General features: G+C 43.0%; 1 long non-coding RNA gene across 1 annotated transcript in view; it reads right to left on the reverse strand.

Annotated features, from left to right (window-relative positions):
- LOC126984739 (uncharacterized) overlaps window positions 1-20,979 on the reverse strand; it is an 86,756-nt gene extending 65,777 nt beyond the window's left edge. The window contains exons 1-3 of the long non-coding RNA XR_007737533.1: window positions 20,850-20,979; window positions 19,922-20,077; window positions 7,319-7,931 (exon numbers count right to left, since the gene is read on the reverse strand). This is a non-coding gene — a long non-coding RNA (uncharacterized LOC126984739). The remainder of the gene's footprint in view (window positions 1-7,318; window positions 7,932-19,921; window positions 20,078-20,849) is intronic.
- Between the last annotated feature and the right edge of the window lie 725 nt (window positions 20,980-21,704).

Below are 21,704 nucleotides of genomic sequence, written 5' to 3' on the forward strand. Positions count from 1 at the left end.
TGATACTCCCCCTCAGCCCTTCCCTCCGGCCCTACCCTAACTCCTTCCCGCCTCCCTCCTGTCCTGCCTGAGTCTCCCTCCCTCACCATTGTCCGAGTGACCTGAGGCTAACGTAAGGGTGTTCTTTCTCATGAATAATGATGTTGATGGTGAGAAATGGCATGCATGATAGTAGCGGTGGTGGTGATGATCATGATGATGGTAATGGCGGTAATGGTGAATAATAATAATAATAATAATAATAATGTTAATAATAATAATAATAATAATAATAATAATAATAATAATAATAATAATAATAATAATAATAATAATAATAATAATAATAATAATAATAATAATAATAATAATAATAATAATAATAATAATAATAATAATAATAATAATAATAATAATGATAATGATGATGATGATGATGATGATGATGATGATAATAATAATGATAATAATAATAATAATAATAATAATAATAATAATAATAATAATAATAATAATAATAATAATAATAATAATAATAATAATAATAATAATAATAATAATAATAATAATAATAATAATAATAATAATAATAATAATAATAATAATAATAATAATAATAATAATAATAATAATGAAAATAATAATAATAATAATGATATTAATGATAATGATGATAATAATAATAATAATAATAATAATAATAATAATAATAATAATAATAATAATAATAATAATAATAATAATAATAATAATAATAATAATAATAATAATAAAATAATAATAATAATAATAATAATAATAATAATAATAATAATAATAATAATAATAATAATAATAATAATAATAATAATAATAATAATAATAATAATAATAATAATAATAATAATAATAATAATGATAATAATGATAATAATGATAATAATGATAATAATGATACTAATGATGATAATGATGATGATAATAATAATAATAATAATAATAATAATAATAATAATAATAATAATAATAATAATAATAATAATAATAATAATAATAATAATAATAATAATAATAATGAAAATAATGATAATAATAATAATAATAATAATAATAATAATAATAATAATAATAATAATAATAATAATAATAATAATAATAATAATAATAATGAAAATAATGATAATAATGATAATAATAATAATAATAATAATAATAATAATAATAATAATAATAATTATAATGATAATGATAATGATAATCATAATAATAATATAAAATAAAATAATATAATATAATATAATATAATAATATGATAATGATAATAATAATAATGATAATGATAATGATAATGATAATGATAATAATAATAATGATAATGATAATGATAATGATAATGATAATAATAATAATAATAATAATAATAATAATAATAATAATAATAATAATAATAATAATAATAATAATAATAATAATAATAATAATAATAATAATAATAATAATAATAATAATAATAATACTGATCACAATTATGAAAAAGTTAGATTTTACCTACTTAGATGTATGATTTGGAGAGAGAGAGAGAGAGAGAGAGAGAGAGAGAGAGAGCAAGCGCAAGAGAACTGGATATACAACTTTCCTGCTCCAAACACACACACACACACACACACACCAACAGCCATCCATCAAATTGAGTGCTATTATTTTTTTCCACTCATATCAGAAATGTTTAATTGGGGTCACCTTACAATGTGTGCATGAGGGGTGAAGGAAGGAGAGAGAAAGAGGGAGAGAGGGAGAGGGAGGGAGAGGGAGGGAGAGGTGCACGCGTGAGGGAGAAGGAGGAGGGAGACTTTCTCACTGGTGTAATGTATGTACTCATTGATTAGCTCTCTCTCTCTCTCTCTCCACCATTGTTTTTATCTGCATCCTTAACCGTGATCTTATTTCCCTTTTTTCTCCCGGCTTCCTTCCCTCTCTCCTTCTCATTTGCATCCTTCCTTTCCTACCTTCCTTCCTTCACTCCTTGTCACCCATTAACCACTCCACGCCCTCCTGAGTCCTGTCCTTCATCCTTCACACCGCCACCACCACGCTACCGCCACCACCTTCCCCTCACACCTCGCCCTCTTCCCCCTCTTCCTCCGCCCGGCCCCCCAGCCTCTTGGTGACCCACTATTGTCTGTGTCCTGGGAACCACACATCCCCAGCCTCCCACACTCCTCTCCTATCGGCGCACCTTCATCTCTCTCTCCCTCGCTCTCTCCCTTCCTACTTTCCTCTTCCATTCTCTTTCCCTTTTCCTCGCTCCCTCATCTCATCTCTCCCAGCCTCAGTTTCTCCCTATCTCAATATCTGTGTCCTGTTATCACCAGTTTTGTTCTCTAATAATTATTTTTAAACTCTCTCCCTCCGCGATTTCCTTTTCTCTCTCTCTCTCTCTCTCTCTCTCTCTCTCTCTCTCTCTCTCTCTCTCTCTCTCTCTCTCTCTCTCTCTCGATCCCTCATCTCATCTACCTGTCTCACTCTCTCCATTCCTTTAATATCTATGTCCTCCTATCACTTGTTTTGTTTTATTTACCTTCGTTTGATAAATATTCCTGAAATCTCTTCCTCCCTGATTTTCTTTCTCTTTTTTCATTCTCCCTTTCCTTCTCCCTCTCTCCATCCCTCATCTCATGTCTCCCTGTCTCCGCGTCTCAATATCCGTCTCCCGCACCCAACCGCCGTTCTTCCCTCGTCTCAGTTTCATAATATCCGTTGATTGGTTACTCTTGTTAAGTTATAGGTTCTCTCTTTGTCTCTCGACGTCATCTCATCTCTCCATATCATACCGTTCTCTTCTCTTATTATCCTTCTTTCGCAAGCAGCCACCCTGCTGTCTTGGTTTCCGTCTCAAAGTAATCGCTTAATATTGGGTTTTGTTTCTCCTTCGTCTACAACAAACACCTGCTGGATATTTTCTTTATCGTTTAATTTTGATGTTTGGTTGCCCATCTACTTGTTTGGGCAGCTATATTCGCCACGCCAGCTTCAGTCACCCAGTCGTAGTTCATCTTTGGGAGTCGCCGCACGCAGACACATTTGGCAGTTACCTAATCCCCTAAACCCTACTTCCTGTGTACTTCCATTCTCCCCTCCTATCTCTCTCTCCCTATCTCTCTTCCCTCCCTACACGGCCAAAGATCTACCTTACCAATCGATCCAATTAGCCACCAGCCTACAGTGGATCACCAATATCCTCCTTAAAACTTCTATAAACAGCTTATTTCACCCTCCCACCTTTACTCTTCAGGCCCTCTATTTCATAACATCTCTCCCACAAGCATATTCACACAAGGGTATAGTGAGGGATTTGGGGGTGATGGGGGGGGGGAAAGGGGATGTTGCGAGGGGGGATGCTGAGGGGGGGGATGCTGGGAGAGCTGCGGGTGAGATGAAGGCATGAGTGTGACACAAATCTGATCAGGTCTTAAGTAAACAAGTCTGCGAGGGGAGTCTGGGTAGGTCACGTGACTCTCGGCGAGGGGAGCGTTGGCCTCATATGGTGCCTGTCATCATCACGAGAGAGGGAGACGAGAACGAAGGGGAGACGAGTGAGCGAGGACGAAGGGGAGAGGAGAGGGGCTGAGGGAGCGAGGGAGTGTGATAAGGGTAGTGTTAACAGCCCAAAGAGGAAGGCGGACGATGATGATTCTGGATAAAGAGAGAGAGAGAGAGAGAGAGAGAGAGAGAGAGAGAGAGAGAGAGAGAGAGAGAGAGAGAGAGAGAGAGAGAGAGAGAGAGAGAGAGTATAAAAGAAAACTCGGAACCAGTTAGAATTCGAAAAATCAAATTATAGACGAGAACGAACCCCAACACACACACACACACACACACACACACACACACACACACACACACACACACACACAGACACACACACACACACACACACACACACACACACACACACACACACACACACACACACACACACACACACACACACACACACACACACACACACACACACACACACACACACACACACACACACACACACACACACACACACACACAGTAGTATACAGCCCCTTCCGGTGGGGGTTCCTTTCACTGCAAACGTAAAATTAGACGTTGAGGGAAGAAAGAGAAGAAAGGCGAAGGGTCAGGACGGCCATTTAACGCAAGCTGAAGGTCTCTTTTCCGGCCTCAAGGAGAAGAAGCCTCAGCAGGGGGTGAAGGCGTGGGTGGAGGAGGAGGAGGAGGAGGAGGAGGAGGAGGAGGAGGAGGAAGAGGATGGGGAGTAGGAGGAGGAAGAGGAGGAGGAAGAGGCGTCGAAATCCAGAAACGAATTAACATAAAACGCTTAGGTGAGGAGAACATATGTGAAGAACAATATTAGAACAACTGAACAAGGGAAGTGTGCAGACCTGAACAAGGTTGAGAGCAACAACCTTTGCCTCGGTGTGCACAAGGCAGCACGTTAGCGATTACAAGCTATTTTTGAGCAAGTTTTAGGCGAGCCCACACGAGTTTTATTCTCTTGTGATAAAATTTTTGAACGTGTAAAAGGATTATTTTCCGGTTATGTTATTAGTTTTTTTTTCGTAATCTTGACTTTTTGGTTTACTCTATTTTTAAGCTTTGGGATAATTATTTTACTTTCAAATATATATACTGTGGTAAAATTTCGTCTTCAGCTTCATACTTATATATTTTTTTTATATCTCCATCCTCTTTATTTACATCATTTATAGTCTTCTTTTACTCCTATCATTCTTTTTCCTCTTCTACCCTCTCCACTCCTCTTTTTTTCTTTTCCTTCTCCTATTCCTCTTCTTTTCTCTCTTTTTCCCTCCTCTTCCTTTCCTCGTTCTCTTCCTCTTCTTGCTTCTCCTAACACTTTTTCTGCACCGCCTTTCCCTCCGTTCACCTCCTCCCCTTCCTCCTGTTCCCACTCTTCTGCCTCCTTGTTCTCTTCCTCTCCCTCCTCCTCCTCCTCCTCCTCCTCCTCCTTCTCTTCCTCCTCCCTGCCCGCATAACCTTCCTCGCCGCAGACTTTGTGTCGAGTTGTCATTGTGCCGCGCAGGTCAGATTCTATTGTTATCATTTCACCTTATCGCACCTTTTCTCCTCTTCCTCCTTCCCAGTTTCATCCTTTTCCTCCTAATCCTCTTCTTCCCTTCACCCCTATATATTCGGTTATTTTTCTATTTTTCTATTCTATTTTTTTACTATTTTTTTATTCTATTCTCTTTCTTCTTTCTTCCTACTCGATATAATGCATGTTTTCTTCATTTTCTCCTTTTTGGTTTCGTTCTTTTCTCCTTTTCTCCACTCCCTTCTCTTCCATTTACCTCTATACGTACTTTTTTTTATTCCTTCTCCTTTTTCTCCTACCGCTACTCGATATCCTGCATCCTTTCTCCACTTCTGTTTACCAAGCACCATCCTTTTCCTCCTGGTCTAATCCTCTTCTCTTCATTCATTTTTATACTCTTTCTCCATATCTTATTCCTACTCCTCTTCCCCCTAATCATCTTCTCTTACATATTTTCACTCCTCCCTTCCTCTCAGTTCCATCAATTTCCTTCTTTTTATATTTTTTTTATTTCTTGATTATATGTGTTCTTTCTCTAATGAACCTCTTCTCTCTCTTTTAATATAACTCTACAATATCGTACATTGTTCCTGAGTATCTTCTTCCTTAAATATAGTCCTGCTTTTTCCCTTTCCTCTCTTTATATTCAGTGCACGTTGCGACTTGATGAACTGCCTTATTGCCTTATCAAATGTCTATGTTTCCTGAATGCCTTTATGAGATTATGATTCTGTTGTCTTCGGTAGCAGGGCTAATGTTCTGCATAACTCCACGGATACCCAAATTTCTTTTCATTTGTTCCCCTTTTTATCCATTTGGTGAACGATCGTCTACCTCAGCCTTCGCCTTTTCTTTTTGTAAGGTCTGTTTGGTTCCAATATTTTCCTTCAGATATCTTACTGGTCTACTACGTATTAAAGTGGAAATAATATTACCTTCGAAAGTCAAATAATAAGTCATTAATAAGGATCGCCCATTTAGAATATGTCTGCGATACATATTCAATAGTTTCTTAGTATTCCATCACTACAAGGAAAGGAGTATTAGATTCAAAAGTGAACAAGTAATGCGTTGAATTATCAGCGTGGTCTTTAACATTCGGTCTTTTTTTTCCCTTCTTTGTTATGTTAAGTTCCTGATACAAAGGATTATTTTCCTCCTTACTCGAAATCAGTCATCATACCGGTTGTGGAATGTCGTTTTACCGCAGTTACTTCCTGCATGAATGTCGACCCCTCAAAGATCAGACCCTGCCTTCCTTTCTTCCTCCCTCCTGTCTCCTTTCCTTCCTTCCCTCCTTCATTTCTTCCCCCTTCCTTCCTTCCTTCCTTCCTCCCTCTTTCCTTCCTTCCTTCCTTCCTTCCTTCATTTCTTCCTTCCTTCCTTCCTCCCTCCGTATTTCCTTCCATCCTTCCTTCCTTCATTTCTTCCTTCCTTCCTTCCTTCCTTCCTCCCTCCGTATTTCCTTCCTTCCTTCCTTCCTTCCATCCTTCCATCCTTCCTTCCTTCCTTCCTTCCTTCCTTCCTTCCTTCCTTCCTTCCTTTCCTCCCTCATACTCTCCCTCGTCCCTCCCTCCCTTCCTCCCTTTCTTCCTTCCTTCCTTCAAGCTCTCAGCACGTTTTTTCATGCGCAATTTAAGGGGGCAACTATCTTATTTCCATCTCCATTTTACAGAGTGACCGCGGAGGACCAGAAGGTGTGTGTATGCATGTGTGTGTTCCCGGACCCTAATCTCCCTGACCCATACTCGCCTCGTCCTTCCAGTGGCTCCTCTTCGCCTCCACCTCGCGTCCACTTTTTCCTCACCATTTTCCTCCTCGTCCTTCCCTGGCCCTCCTGCACCTTTGTCCGCTCTCCTCCTCCCCAGACGGGCCACCAGTTAGCTTCCCAGAGAGGCAATACAGCACCTGGCCTGTCTGTCCCCTCTCCCTACCTGCTCTCTCTCTCTCTCTCTCTCTCTCTCTCTCTCTCTCTCTCTCTCTCTCTCTCTCTCTCTCTCTCTCTCTCTCTCTCTCTCTCTCTCTCTCTCTCTCTCTCTCTCTCTCTCTCCAATACCAGTTTTCGGTCTTCTGTATCACCTCCATGAACCTTCTTTATTTATTTACGGCTCCTTCTTCCCTCAACCGTGTTATGATTTATGGATCCACTTCGATAAATACAATTCTTTCCCTTTACGTTCATCCCTAATTTATAAACCAGCGTCATCTCACCTTTTGCTCGGCTTTTAAATACGAATGAAGAGATGCAATATTACGAAACCCGAAATATGTACTCACCAAAATTAACGTTGGGTGCTTCTTGGTGAAGGTGGAAGTGCTGGTGGTGGTGGTAGTGGTGGAGGTGGTACGGTCACAGTTGTTGCTAATATTGTAGGTGGTGGATGGCTAGGTGGTGGTAGCAGTTGTGGTTGAGGCACAGTTGTAGCAGTTACTAGTAGTGGAGGTGGTGGAGGCAGGGGCGGTTATGATGGAGCTGGATTGAGGCAGGTGATAGTATCGTAGTTGCTAGCAGTAGAGGTGGTGGAGGCACAAGGTGGTGGTGGTGGTAACGGCAGTGGTGACAATGGCGTTATCGTAGTAGTGTGGTAGTAGGTGGTGAGGCAAGAGGTGGTTGTGGTTGAGGGTTGTGGTGGCCTGAGGCAGGTGGTATAACAGTCCTCGCCAACGCCCACTTCCAGAACACCGAGGGAGACAAGAGGCGGCCCTGAGGTACCCCGTAGAGCGCGTCCTGAAGGCAGCGGGACAAGGCCTCTTACTTCTGCTTCATTACCCTCGAATCCGTGTTTATTAAGTGTGTTGTGTGGGTGGTGGAGGGGCTCGCCGGCCTCACAATGCTTCCCAACCCCCCCAGATGCCCCCTGCCGCCTCCTCCCTGCCCGGCACTCCCTACCTGAAGGAAAGGGAAGGAGGGTAAGGAAGGTTAGTTACACAGATGCTGCCTCTTGAGGGAGTTATAAGCTGTCGAGGGAGTGTGTGACCTTGGTGTGTGGTGCTGATGTTGAGGCGGTGCTTGAAAGGATGAAAGAAAGAAGAGAGGAAGGACAGAAGAAAGGAAGGAAGGAAGGAAGGAAAAAGGAATTCTTTGTGTGGTAATAGCTAATAACATGCACATTCAAATTCTATAAATCAAAATAATGAAATGGTTCTAGATACGAGATACACACACACACACACACACACACACACACACACACACACACACACACACACACACACACACACACACACACACACACGTTCGTTCCCACCCCTACTCTCAACACCTCTTCATCTGAGCCACTATTCTTTCATCTCATACTTTAGCCTCCTCCTCCTCTTCCTCCTCCTCTTCTAACATCCCCTTCCTCCTCCTCCTAATCCTCCTCCCACTCTCCCAATTCGCTTTCCCGTAGTCAATCTTCCTGGTGACCCGTCGCTCCTACATTTCAAGTCCTTTTTTTTTCGTTGACTACTCGTATTTGCATCCTTAACCCTTCTGCCCAGCTCAAGACGTCTTTCCACGTTCCGAATCACATTGTTTTTTTAATCAATTTTCATTCACACCAAATATTTTCATCCTTATAAATTACATATCATTGGCTTTGCTACTGATTGTAGTTTGACATACTTAAAAAAAATTACAAAACAATATGGAGAGTGGGTGCAGGGGTTAAAAGGGGTCAAAGGTTAGCGCAGGTGTCGAAAGTCGGCACAGGAGATAACTATGATCAGGAAAATATATAGGTTTCAACTAAAAACGAGCTTACTCATGAATGGCGTCATAATTCACACACGAACGGAACTTTTCACAGAGCAACCAAGACGTGAAAGGGTCGATGAGTCATGGAGGAGGGAATCAATAGGTGAGTCAGTCAACACCTTACTCAACCCGGTGAGTCGACACCATCACCACCACTACGTCTTCCCCCCCCCCCCCCTCCCCCCCCCACCGCAACCACTGCCATCGCCACCACCACTTTCATCGCCACCACCTTCCCCCCACTTCCCCACGACCAACTACACCTGGCGTCGCCATCACGAACAGGAATGGAAACGTTGCAGGATAACATGAAATTCTCGGTTCATGCAATATACTTTTGTACGTGGTTTATCATCAACGAAAAGTATAACTAAACATAAATCGTACGAAACTGGAAAATGTCGATACATTCATTAGTCAAAAAGATTAAACCATATTTGGCAATTAATCCCCAAAACATGAGGCTTAAATATCATTAAACAAGTGCTTAAATGTAAAAAAAAAAAAGATCCCAAAAACTTTAAACGAATTTGACTTATAGTTACTCAAACTCAATCACATTCACCATCGTATTATGAAACGTTTGGGGTTTTTGTTACGAACGTTTATCAAGGCCAGAGAGAATCTACGATGTATGTCGGGCGGTCGTGAGTGTTTTCTCGTCAGGGTCATGAAACCACCCATGGAAACCCCGACAACTTCTGCGAGAGCCTTATTAGATAGATGGAACAAGCCTTTGAAGAGTTTGATTTGGACCTCATATGCACAGATCGACTCACAAGTCCACGTATTTCCTGGGCAGGGGCGAGTAACGTGATGTAAAGCAGGTTATGTTGGTCCCCCTCGGCGCGCCCCGGGGACTCTTATACTTGAAGGGCACTTGCAGGGGAGGCTTGGTGTACCGGTTTGCGTGCCCAGCTGTAAGTGTTGCCTCCCTGTGCCTGGCTTCTCTAACCCCTCATCTCGTTCTCCTAAATGGTGCGCACGTTATGAAGTTACGAGCGTGAACGTGTAGGAGATATACTTCCTATCTCCCCCCCCCCCTCCTTCCTTTCCCTGCGAACCATCTATCACTCTTTTCCCATCTTTCTCTCTCCTTTTCCTCCTTTTTGTTTATTTATTCACTGTTTCACCTCTTCCTGTTTCTCTCTCCCACTTCATTTCTCTCTCCGTCAACTATTCCCTTCCCTCACCATGCACGTCACCTCTCCTTTCCATTTCATCTCTCTCCTTTTCCTCCTTTTCGTTGCGCTATTTAATGGTTCAGCTCCTTCTGTTTCTCTTTCCTGGTTCATTTGTCTTTCCGCCACCTATTCTCTTCTCTCGCCAAGCCACATTTTCTTTCCATTTCATCTCTCTCCTTTTCCTCCTTTTCATTTCGTTATTCACTGTTTCACCTCTTGTTATTTCTCTTCTACTTCATTTCTCTCTCCGTCACCTCTTTGCTTCCGTCACCACGTCAATTCACTCGATATAACATTATTCCTTTTATCATCGGTTTAAATATCTCTCTCTGCCGCTTCTTCTAACTCCCGGCCCTTTCATATTTTTTCCCCACGTCCTATTTCATTATCAACGCTTCATATCTCTCCCCAGCATCTCTTATCTACCTAGCATCACTTCGTCTTTCTCCTCACAGCCTCTCTCTCCCCACATCACCTCCTCTCTCTCTTCATCGCCTAGCAACTCGCCTCTTCGCCTACTCCGCGGGACACACACCTCCGTTTTCAACAATGAGAATAAACATAAGACCTGGGAACTAGGCGCAGACCGAGACATTGATGCATCTAATATACACGGAACAGAAGAGACAGAGGGCCATTATTCATAAGCATATCCACGCCCAAGAACACACATTTGACAAGCTTTCGTAGGCGTTGTGGGCATTTCCTGGAGTAGTTTTATGACCCTGGTGTTAGTTTGACTCTTCTTCTGCAGCGTGAATCTTAAAAAAAAACACGCATTAAACCCGACTGATCTTTTTTGGGGGCTTTGAAAAATAGTTGGGGTGCAGGGTGGAAGCTTCCGACAATCAGCCTGAATTGCCCATGGATCGACACTATATAAAGTTGGAACGTTTACGATATCTCAGGGTACAAGGACAATGAACGATCACCCTTGCAAGTTATTGAAGAGCAACTCGATGGCTTAGTTGCATGCAGAGTAAGCAGTCAATAGCAGTAGGAGGTGCCGAGACATGGTTCAAAAGAGGTTAGCAAGGGGGTTAGGTATGAGAGGTAGCTTTAGGGAAGAGTAGACAAAGGGTTGAGAAGGAAAACAGGAAACGGGCAGAAGCAGAAAGCACCATGGAGGAGGGAAGAGGAAAAGGAGGAAGGGAGGCAAGGGGGAAGTTGAAGCTTGAGGGTAAGAGGAGGAAAGAGGAGAAAGGTGCGGGAGTAGGCAAATGAACGATGGAAAGAAGAGGTAAAGGAGAGGCTGAAGAGGAGAGAAAAAGAAAATAAGGAGCAAGCAGCGAAGGAGGAAGAGAGAGAGAGAATACACAGGACGAGGAAAGAGTGTTCAGAAGAAATCAAGGAAGGGAGGAATAGAAGGAGAAACAAAGAGAAAGACGTGAATGAGAAAACCTACGAGAATGCAAGGATGGGGAGAGGAGGATGGGAGGAGGCAAGGAGAAGGGCAGGGGCATGAGAGGAGAAGGGAAACACGAATGAAGAGAGGGAGGACGACGAGGAAAAAAGACATGAGTAAAAATCAAGGAGGATATAGTAGATGGATGGGAAAAGGATAGGAAGGGGAAAGGCAGGGGCATGGAAGGGGCATGGAAGGGGCATTGAAGGGGAAGGGAAGGGGCATTGAAGGATGAGGAGGAGAAGGGAAATAAGGAGGAGGAATTAAAGGAGGGCGCAAGAAGGCATGGGTAAGGACATAGGAAGGGAAGGAAGAGGAATAAAAGGAGGAGGGTGAGAGAGAGCATGGGTAAGGACATAGAAGGAGAAGGAAGAGAAGGTAGAGGAGGAGGAGAAGGCAGAGGAGGAAGAGGAAGAGGGCACAAGAAGGCATAAGCAAGGAGGAGGAGGAGGAGGAGGAGGAGGAGGAGGGTACAGGGGTATAGGAGAGGCATGGGCGCCGCCAGGTGTTTCCCCCAAGCCTCCTGCCGCGACTTCTGCTGCTGCTTTTCATCCACCTTTGTCCCCGCCTTTCTTTTCATCCCTCCTCCGTCTCCCTTTCCTTTATGGCGAGCCCCGTCAGGTTTCCTTTGGCCGACTCTGAGCAAGCTCCAAGAATCTGGCCGTGCCTTTGTGGGGTTCCAAAAAGGTTCGCGCGAGAGGCATCGTCGGGACCCTCGGCGCTAGCGAGAGCCGCGAGCGATCTCCTCTGACCAGCCGACAAGGAGCGCGTAAGAATGCGTAATAAATGGCGTAAGATGTGGGGCTGACAGAGTGAATAGGCTCCCGTAAAGTGCGCCGCCGCCGTGGACACGTGCTGCTACGGCTACTGCGCATGCGTCACCGTCTGTCTCTCTCTCTCTCTCTCTCTCTCTCTCTGAACGCCTCCACTGCAGTCTCAGGCTCTCAAAATTGCATCACTAAACTCCTTACCCATTTTTCTACTACGTCCTTAGGTATTTAGAACCCAAGCAAATATAGTTGCGGAGGTGAAAGACGAGGAGGAGGAGGAGCAACAGGAGGAGGAAGATGAGGCCGAAGAGTAAAAGGAGGAGGAAGATGAGGCAGAAGAGTAACAGGAGGAGGAGAAAAGAGGTAGTGGAGGAGGAGAAGAGGGATGGAGGGAAGCAAAAAGGGTGTCTGACTCAGGGTAAAGCGAAGGGACGGCGCGCGACCAGTGTGTGTGTGTGTGTGTGTGTGTGTGTGTGTGTCCCTTTGCCCAACCCAGAAAGGAGGGAGGAGGGAAAGAGGAAGGTAGGGAGGGAGGAAGAGAGGAAGCTAAGGAGAGAGAGGGAGGAAGGGAAGTAAGAAGGGAGGAAGGGAGGGAGGGAAAGATGGAGAGAAAAGGAGAAGGAGAACCTGTAGCAAATTTCACCACCTTTTCCTTCCCTTATGAAAAAATGTGGGAAGGTCAGAATATCTCGCAACCTGTTCCTCATCTCCTCATCTCATCTCTCATTTCCTCTCCCCTCACGCTTTTCCATTATTCCTCTTTCATACCATTTCTTCTCATTTCACCTTTCCTCTCTTCTCACACCTACCATTTCTTCTCTCCTCTCCTCTTCTCACTCTTTCATTTTTCCTCTTTCCTATCATGTATTTCTATCTCTCTATGCCTCTTCTCTTTTTCCATTTTTCCTCTTTCATACCATCTCTTCTCATTTCTCGTCTCCTCTCCTCTCTTTTCCAATTTTCCTCTTTTCTAACCATCTCTTCTCATCTCTCCTTTCCTCTCCTCTCTTTTCCAATTTTCCTCTTTTATAACCATCTCTTCTCATCTCTCCTTTGCTCTCTTCACATACTTTTTCTTTTTTCATCTTTCCTACCATCTCTCCTCTTCTCAGTCTTTTCCATTATTTCTCTTTCCTAAACCCTCTCCCTCCTCTCCTTTTCCTCCCTCTTTTCCCAACAATGAACTAACAGCTAAAGGAAAAAATAAACTTCCCAAATTATACGTCAAGTTCTTTCTGCCCCTCATCCACACATTCCTTTTAAAGAAGAGAAAAAAAAAATATAAAAACTCATACAAAGAAAAAAATATATTCCAGAAAAAAGCGGCCACTGGAAGGACATAATATTGTACACTTTCAAGAAACCCCATTTTTACAAGTCCTCTCTTGGCGGCAAAAACGAAAATCTCCCACTTATATCATTTTTTACTTCACCTATTTTTTTCATCTCTCTCTCTCTCTCGGTATCCTGCATTTGCCTCCTTCAATTTTCTTTTACTTGTTTTCTTTTTGCTTCCTTCACTCCTTCTTTCCTTTATCTCCCTTATCGACAGTTCTTAACCCCCCCCCCCCCCCTCTCTCTCTCTCTCTCTCTCTCTCTCTCTCTCTCTCTCTCTCTCTCTCTCTCTCTCTCTCTCTCTCTCTCTCTCTCTCTCTCTCTCTCTCTCTCTCTCTCTCTCTCTCTCTCTCTGCCAATATCAAGAATTCAGGAAGATTATTTTTTACTCGCGTCTCGGTTGGCGAAAGGAGAAAAAACACCCTTTGGCCAGCCGTGTTTTTTCCTTCCTCGGCTCTTTTGTGGCTCGTCAGCGGCGGCTACAGGACAACAAGGCTTAGCAGGGCGACCACCGGCACCAACGACCCCTTCCTTGCCCTGCCATGCTGTCACTTGCCCTGCCTCCCCTCACCTCCCTCCCCCCGCCTCCCTTACCTTGTCTAACGAAACTCAAGGGAAAGCATGCTGCTCAAATCTGAAGTCCCTTGCTCGGTCTATTACCATTATCAGCATCTTATTTCCTTGCTTTCCCGTACCTTCTCTTCCCTATTTTTCCTTGATTTACCTTGCCTTGCCTAACAATTGAAGTTTTGAAATGTTTTAACTGAAATTCAAGGCAAATAGTATAATCTTTAATTTTGAATACCTTGCCTTCCCTTTCCTTGACTCCCTTTATTCATGTTCATTGCCTTCCTATCCTTGCCTTCCCCTTTAGTCCCCCTCCCTGTGTTCCCTTGTTTCATCTTGTCTTCCCTTTCCTTCCCTGAATGTTCCTGTCTTCCCCTGCTTTCCCTCGACTTGCTCAGTCACCAGTACGAAACACGACGCAACATACAACGCCGCACCAATATACCATGACAGTGACTGAGCTCGTATTTTAGCCATGTGTATGTAGGTATATTTCATGATAAAACTAAAATAATTGTTACGAAATAGAATAAAGATGAGGAAGGTTTCGAAATAAGATAAAACTTCCACGTCGATTGAAAAAAAAAACAGTGAAAAGAAATCTGAAAGCCAACCAAAACTATGATTAAGCAAGGCCTAATTTCAGTTTCCGAAAAAAAAACGGGTAGATCAAAATAAACTTAATATTTTCTTTAAGCTTCGAAAACTGACAAGACTAAGGAAAGGATGAGACCGAACCGAAAAACGAAGAAGAGAAGAAAGACAAAGAAAAATAGAGGTGGCCAGATTTAATCCCTCTCACTTCTCAAAACCAAGACCACCAAAAAGAGAGATTGAAAACGAAGATATAAAACAAAAAAGCCTCAAACTCGCCTACAAAATTTTATCATTCATCCATTTATTCTATCATCCATTCCATACTTCGTGCCTTCATTTCACCCTCAACCCCAAAATAACAACCACCTAATAACAAAAATGAGAAATAAAAAAAAAAAAGATAAAAATACGGTGCTTGAGGGATGAAGAGGCGCAAAGGACTCGCTTGAAGGACCTCACCGCGGGAACAATACGATTTTCAACCTTATGGAGAGGAATCAAAACCCACTGGAATCTGTTGGTCTAGTGGCACAAAGCTCTATTTTCCTACCCTGCGTCCCCCCTCCCTCTTCCTCCTCCTCCTCTTCCTCCTCTTCCTCGCGGCGCCCACCCAGAGAGGAGAGGAAGGACTGGGACAAAGATCCTTCCTAGACTCCTTCCTACTTGAGCTTCCGGATGGTGGAGTGAGGGAATTGTACGGTTCTCTCTCTCTCTCTCTCTCTCTCTCTCTCTCTCTCTCTCTCTCTCTCTCTCTCTCTCTCTCTCTCTCTCAGCACGTGTTCATGCCCTCAGCCGTTTCCTTATAATCATTTCAAAAGCATTTCCACGTTTCCTCGTTCTTTATTATTCCTCTTCTCTCAATGCATTATTTTTCCTCCTCTCTTTCTTCAGCTCCCTTTTCCCTTTTTTGCTGTCCTCCATTTTTCCTCTTTCCTTTTCCTACTCTTCTTTCCTCTCTGTTTCCTTTCCTCCTTTTCATTATTTTCTCTTCCTCCTCTTTTCTTTTCCTTTCAATATCCTTCTTCTCTTCCTCTTTTCTATCTCCATCTCCCTTTTCTCCTTTTTATTATTCTATTTTCCTCTTTTAATTTCTTTTCTAATCTCCTCCTCCTTCTCTCCTCTTCCTGCTATTCTCGTTTTCTTTTCCATCTCCTCCTCCTCCTCTCCTCCTCTTTCCTTCCTTTTCAGACTCCCACTCCTCATCACGCTCTGTCGGCTCTGCACTAACAATGGTTTCAGAACCTCTTGCTCGCTTCGGCTTTTACACGCATTCTCCCCCCCCCCCCCCCCACCGATCCTCCTCCTCCTTTTCCTCTTCCTCCTCCAGGTGGGGAATGCACACTTGCCGCCCTCACATTCGTCCCTGCTTGGAATCTGATCTAGGGTTTATTCGACAGTTAAATCAGTCAGTCAGTCAGTCAGTCAGTCAGTCAGTCTCTCTCTCTCTCTCTCTCTCTCTCTCTCTCTCTCTCTCTCTCTCTCAATGAAGATGAATTACAGGATAATGTATTAGTTGCGCAGTAAGAAAAAGAAACAGACAAAGGAACAAGAAACAAGAAAAAAAAAATTATTTCTATTAGTATTAGTATTAGTAGTATAGTAATAGCAGTAACAGTTGTAATAGTAGTAGCAGTAGTACATAGTAGTATCAGAAGGAAAAGAAGAGGAAGAAGAGGAAAACGAAAAATATGTACAAAAAAATAGAAAAATAACTGAGGGGATGATATATATGACAAAAAGGAGAGAGAGAGAGAGAGAGAGAGAGAGAGAGAGAGAGAGAGAGAGAGAGAGAGAGAGGGGGGGGGGCACATCCATCTCTATCTGTCCCTGCAGGTGCCTGACATTTGACGGAGGAGCTACGGGAGGCTGCGGGGACAGGGTGGCATTAGGGCGTCAGAGCGGGGCTTAGGGCGGCTTTGTGTCCCTCTGAGGCGAGTTGGAGCTGCCACGCCCAACGCCGGCGAGGATTAGGTTACCTCCTTCACGGGTGCATCTTTTGGTGCCTCGTATGGGAGATGAATACTGGATGTGCGTGTGAGTATTTAGAAGTAAGTGTAGGCGGAAAGAAGATGGAGAGAAAAAAAGAGGAACAGGAGGAGCTAGAATACTGGAAAGGAAAAGAAAAGGAAAGAGAGAATAATGAAAAGGAGAAAAGGAGACGAAAAGGAAGAAGAGGAAAAGGATATTGAAAAGGAAAAGAAGCCAGCACCTTATCTTTGCTACCCGAAATTAATGATGTGGGGCCATATTGTTCTTAAAGTACCATGAACCAAAAATAACGCTCACTAGAACCCGAATGATCTCCCTTTTGGCCTTTGGAAATAGTTGATGCGAGGGCTGGAAGCATCTGACAATACCGACCCTGCTTTCTATTACCTAAGCGAAGTGATACCTTTGTTTTACGTTTTCTATAAGCACTAATTTTAAATGACTGACTTTTATAGATGTTACCCATTCAAACAAGCATTACGGGTAGAGAAATGCATCGGTTCAGAAAAAAAAGATAAGAAAAACAGTAAGAAATGTTTCCATAATCCGATACACGTAACCTTGAAGCGACAAATACTTTACGGGACGAGAGGGAAAAAATCCTCCACTCATTTTTCCCCCCTTTTTCTCACTTTCCACCTCGCCAAGAAAGAGAGAAAATACCGCAGTCAGAGGTAAATCTCCCCCGAAAAAAATGGGGCAAACGGAAGGCTTGCAGGGCCACAATGCCGGCGGCCGACAGTGTGAGAACCGCAATTGTAAAACTTGTTGAAACGGGGAAGACACATTTTTCTCACGGGCGATAACCACACGAGTTCGGTATTTCTCCCACGACCTGTAGCCTCCCATACACAACCTTTGAGGAGGAGGAGGAGGAGGAGGAGGAGGAAAGAAGAGGAGGAAACAGGAGGAGGGAGGGTCAGGAGAGGGAGAAGTGGCGTAGAGAGTAACGGTGAGACAGCAAAGCCCGTCATCACCGTCATTTATCTCAGTGTGCGCTCGAATCTTCTCCGTTGGCTCCGTTTTCTACCTCTCCCCGAGCATCTCATCATCTCCATGGGGGTGAGGAGTTGGCCAAACTGCTACCCTATTACCCCGCTCCCCTGCTCCTCCCTGCATTCCCTACACCCCCCTGAGAAGCTATCACCTAGAGGAGTAGAGCCTCGATCAAACGCTGGTACACAAAGGACGAGTCACAACGAACTGTCTAATGAAGGGAGCGAGGATATTCACGGGATGGCAAAAGAAGTACTCTACAAGAAGGTTTTGCGCCTCTTCCCCTCCTTTCTCTCTCTCGCCAATTAGATATGAGAAGCGTAACTCGACCCTCGTGTGTCCCCTAACGCTTGCGCAACTCTCTTTTCTTAGCCCTTCTTTAGTACGGTAATAAGAGTCAGGTATTATGAAAGAATGCATTAGGTGATGATAACTCTTAGGCAATCTCATACAAGTTAGAAAGGCAAACTGGATCTGGCACTGCAGCTTATTATTTTAACTATAAATACATCGCAAGTTCAGAGAAGAAAGGAATTTACTTGTAAGCGGGAATCGACACACGTTAATATTTTACCGAAAATTTCTTGAGTGGGTACAAAAAATCTTTACATCTCATAGGAAGCAGATTTGAGACGCGCGTGTGAAAGATAACGCGCCTGAAGTTAAAAGAGTATTCCTAGGCATGCAGTATACATAGCTATCGCATGACATATTGGCCAGAATATGATTTTAATTAAAGACGACAGTCATCAGTCATTGTCAGTTTTTCCTGAAGCTTATCATAATGGGTCTAAAACACACCTAGAATCACCGGGGCATTAGTGGAAGCACTCGTAGTCCCCTCATATGGTCTGTCGATCCTAACAACTTTCGCGTTTTTTTTTACTCTATCTTCAGTTGTATTGGCCATTTGGTATCATTTTGTCATTTTTTGTTTTTTAGAGATATTGTCCCACCACGCAGGGTGCATGGACCTTGATTTGTCGGGCCATGAAGAGCTAGGTACGCGATGTGCTCAACAGAGAGGGTTGCCGACAGCTCGGCTCCACCGGCTGGCGCCGACGGAGGCGTTCGGTTGACGAGGAGAGAAGTATCTTTGATTGTCAGATATTCTATTGTATTAAAAAAAAAGACTGAGATATTCACCTAAAACATCCGATTATCTCAATGCTATAATCTTATGAATTTGGTGCCTATATCTCAATTCGTTTCTTGTGTGATATTTTGGTAAGACGAAAACATGGATGAAACAAATATCTTATTACTGCTCACGGTGAACGATAATGGTTAGAGTACATGGGCACAAAATAAACTCCAGGCCAGTCACCCCTAAATAACCAGTTTTCTGTGACGCCTCGTGGTACAAAGGTTTATGTGATACACTAAAGAAAATTAAAATATTTATATAAAAAGATAAGGACAGTATTGTTGGAATGATATAGACGAGAGCATCTGTTTCTCCCACTGCACCACAACATTCCGATCACTTCCCCTGTACTTGGCCTCAGTCACCTCGTCCCCTCAATCCCTCTAGCCTCCTCTCCTTGCAGTTCCCTTCCCGCATCAAGGTCACCTAAACTTTCTAGTCGTAATATGATATCGCCATGACAACTTCAGAACCATTGTGAAGTAATATCTCGCCACAATGGCTAAAGTTTAAGACACAGTGAGGGATTAAGTGAAGGTATAGGACACACACACACACACACACACACACACACACACACACACACACAAGGAGCAAGAAGTACCGATGAATTCTAGTGCACTACAGGACAAAGGTCTTTCCCAACCTTTTCCACCTCTGTCTTATGCAAGTGTACTCCATCCTGCTTCGGCAAATGGTCTACTTATACGTCTCCACATGGTTGTCTGTCTATCCTAACTTCTACAATTCCAGGATTATCACTCCGCTATTCTGGTTGTCATCATGTTATCAGTTCTAAGCATGATAGTACAAGCTGAAGTTCATTTCCTATCCTTAATCGTCATATCTTTAACCGTTATATGTTCCTTAACCCATGGTGCTTGCTTCCTTTCCCCTCAAGTTATACCAGGCATTTTTCTCTATTCCTTTTTGAGCACTTCTCAGCTTTCCCTCCAAGTAGTTTGTGGGACACTTTCTGAACCGCATGTTAGGACTGGAAGGACACACTGATCGTACAACTTTCTCTTCAGGGAGAATGGCCGGTTGCTATTATGGTATCGATGCATGCAATACTTTGCAAAATACGGATCACTGCGTGCTTCACTCTTATCAAGTAACAATACAAATGAGTACGAACACGTTTCACACACCTTATCCGTCAAGGCAGCCTGAGGGCTAGTGGTCACAGGGTGGACAAGGGGGTTCACAGCCTGCTGCTCCTCGAGGCTTGTCCTGCAGTACTCATGATTTCCCCGCCACCTCTCAGCTGTATTCCTTGTTTCATCTTCCGTTTGTGTTATGTGCCCCTGTTGGAATAGATAAAACATTTATGAATAACTAATCATATATTTTGTTTAAAAGCGAAAACAACCCTTACATGAAAGAATTTATATTATCATAAGGCAACCACACCTCAACCAAACAGAGGGAATTATAACAATATAAATCACTCCCTTTATTCTACAGAATAAATACTATTGGGAAATTCGTTAACACATCAAATTAATTAGGCCATTTTCATTCCCAAACACCACCATCACCTCGCGCCTATCAGCAGGCCCGACACAACCAGTCTTAACCTGCCAAACACCTGTTACGTGAGGCGTGGGTTCGGCAGGCCATAGTTTGGGATGAATATATATTTTTTTTATATAATTGAGAGGAATGTACAAAATTTTGAATACATAACTTTTTAAAAAATAAGAAAACAGCAGGTCACGTCTAATGAAAGCTTATAGTGAGGTCTGGCATTCCCAAGAATCACGCTGACAAGATGTATATAATGTATCTTCAGGGTGGGCTCACAATAGCATTCATTCACAGCAAGTCTATCTCTAAAGTGTCTCTTATATGGCCCAGCTAAGAGATGCAACACCTAAGTGACTATAGTACCTCAATTTGGATTAATACCCGAAAACGCAGGTAATGAGTGGCCACTGTCCGCCGCGGCTCGTCACGCCCGCCACCCGCCCAACACAGCAGACTCCTCCACACACATACACGCCCGGACGCATCGATCATTTCACGCACCTGCTTTTAGCCCAAGACTCTCCTGCTACTGCTTGCATCACTCCTTACCTCATACATGCCTTTCAGAACACGTAGATCACCGCAGATAAGCCTCAGAAGCCCCATGTATCGTCGCACTCAAAACCCATACCTCTCCCCTGCTCTCCATGGTACTTGCGTCACCGTGCCTGCGCGTGGCGGGTGCGCAGACATGAGTGTCAATTCAGGATTCGAAGCTGAACCGGAACTGTGTGAAGCCGCCCTCAACCCATTATATAAACATTCTATACTCTACATAATTATATATATATTTTTGTTACGGTAGTTTTAAAATTAACATGTTGCTTCTTGGTCTGTGAAAATATCCTCTCTCTCTCTCTCTCTCTCTCTCTCTCTCTCTCTCTCTCTCTCTCTCTCTCTCTCTCTCTCTCTCTCTCTCTCTCTCTCTCTCTCTCTCTCTCTCTCTCTCTCTCTCTCTCTCTCTCTCTCTCTCTCTCTCTCTCTCTATATACCTCTCATAATACTTCTCTCAGCTACCTCTCTCTCTCTCTCTCTCTCTCTCTCTCTCTCTCTCTGACTTCCTAATGACTGTCTCCTCACATACGTCAAATCTATCCCTTATGTAGCCACCATTAAAATGCATCAGATGAAAAATATGTGATCAATGTTCTTATCGTGGCAAGCTACCTGCACGGAATCAGAGTGGGAAGGTGAGAAGGGCGGGGAACAGATGGGCTCCAGTGTGTGAGAGAAAATATGAGGCAGTCAAGATAAGAGATGCGTTGAACACTTCGCAAGGGATAGATGGTAAGCGGTAAGGAAAAAAATGTTCAAAAAAGGAAAGGGGAGACGCAGGGCAGTCGTTGTTTTATTATTATTTATTCTTATATGAGGCGAGGCAGGTAGAGTGGGAGGAGTGCGAAT

The sequence above is a fragment of the Eriocheir sinensis genome, chromosome 5 (genome assembly GCF_024679095.1).
Source record: "Eriocheir sinensis breed Jianghai 21 chromosome 5, ASM2467909v1, whole genome shotgun sequence".
Classification (NCBI taxonomy): domain Eukaryota; kingdom Metazoa; phylum Arthropoda; class Malacostraca; order Decapoda; family Varunidae; genus Eriocheir; species Eriocheir sinensis.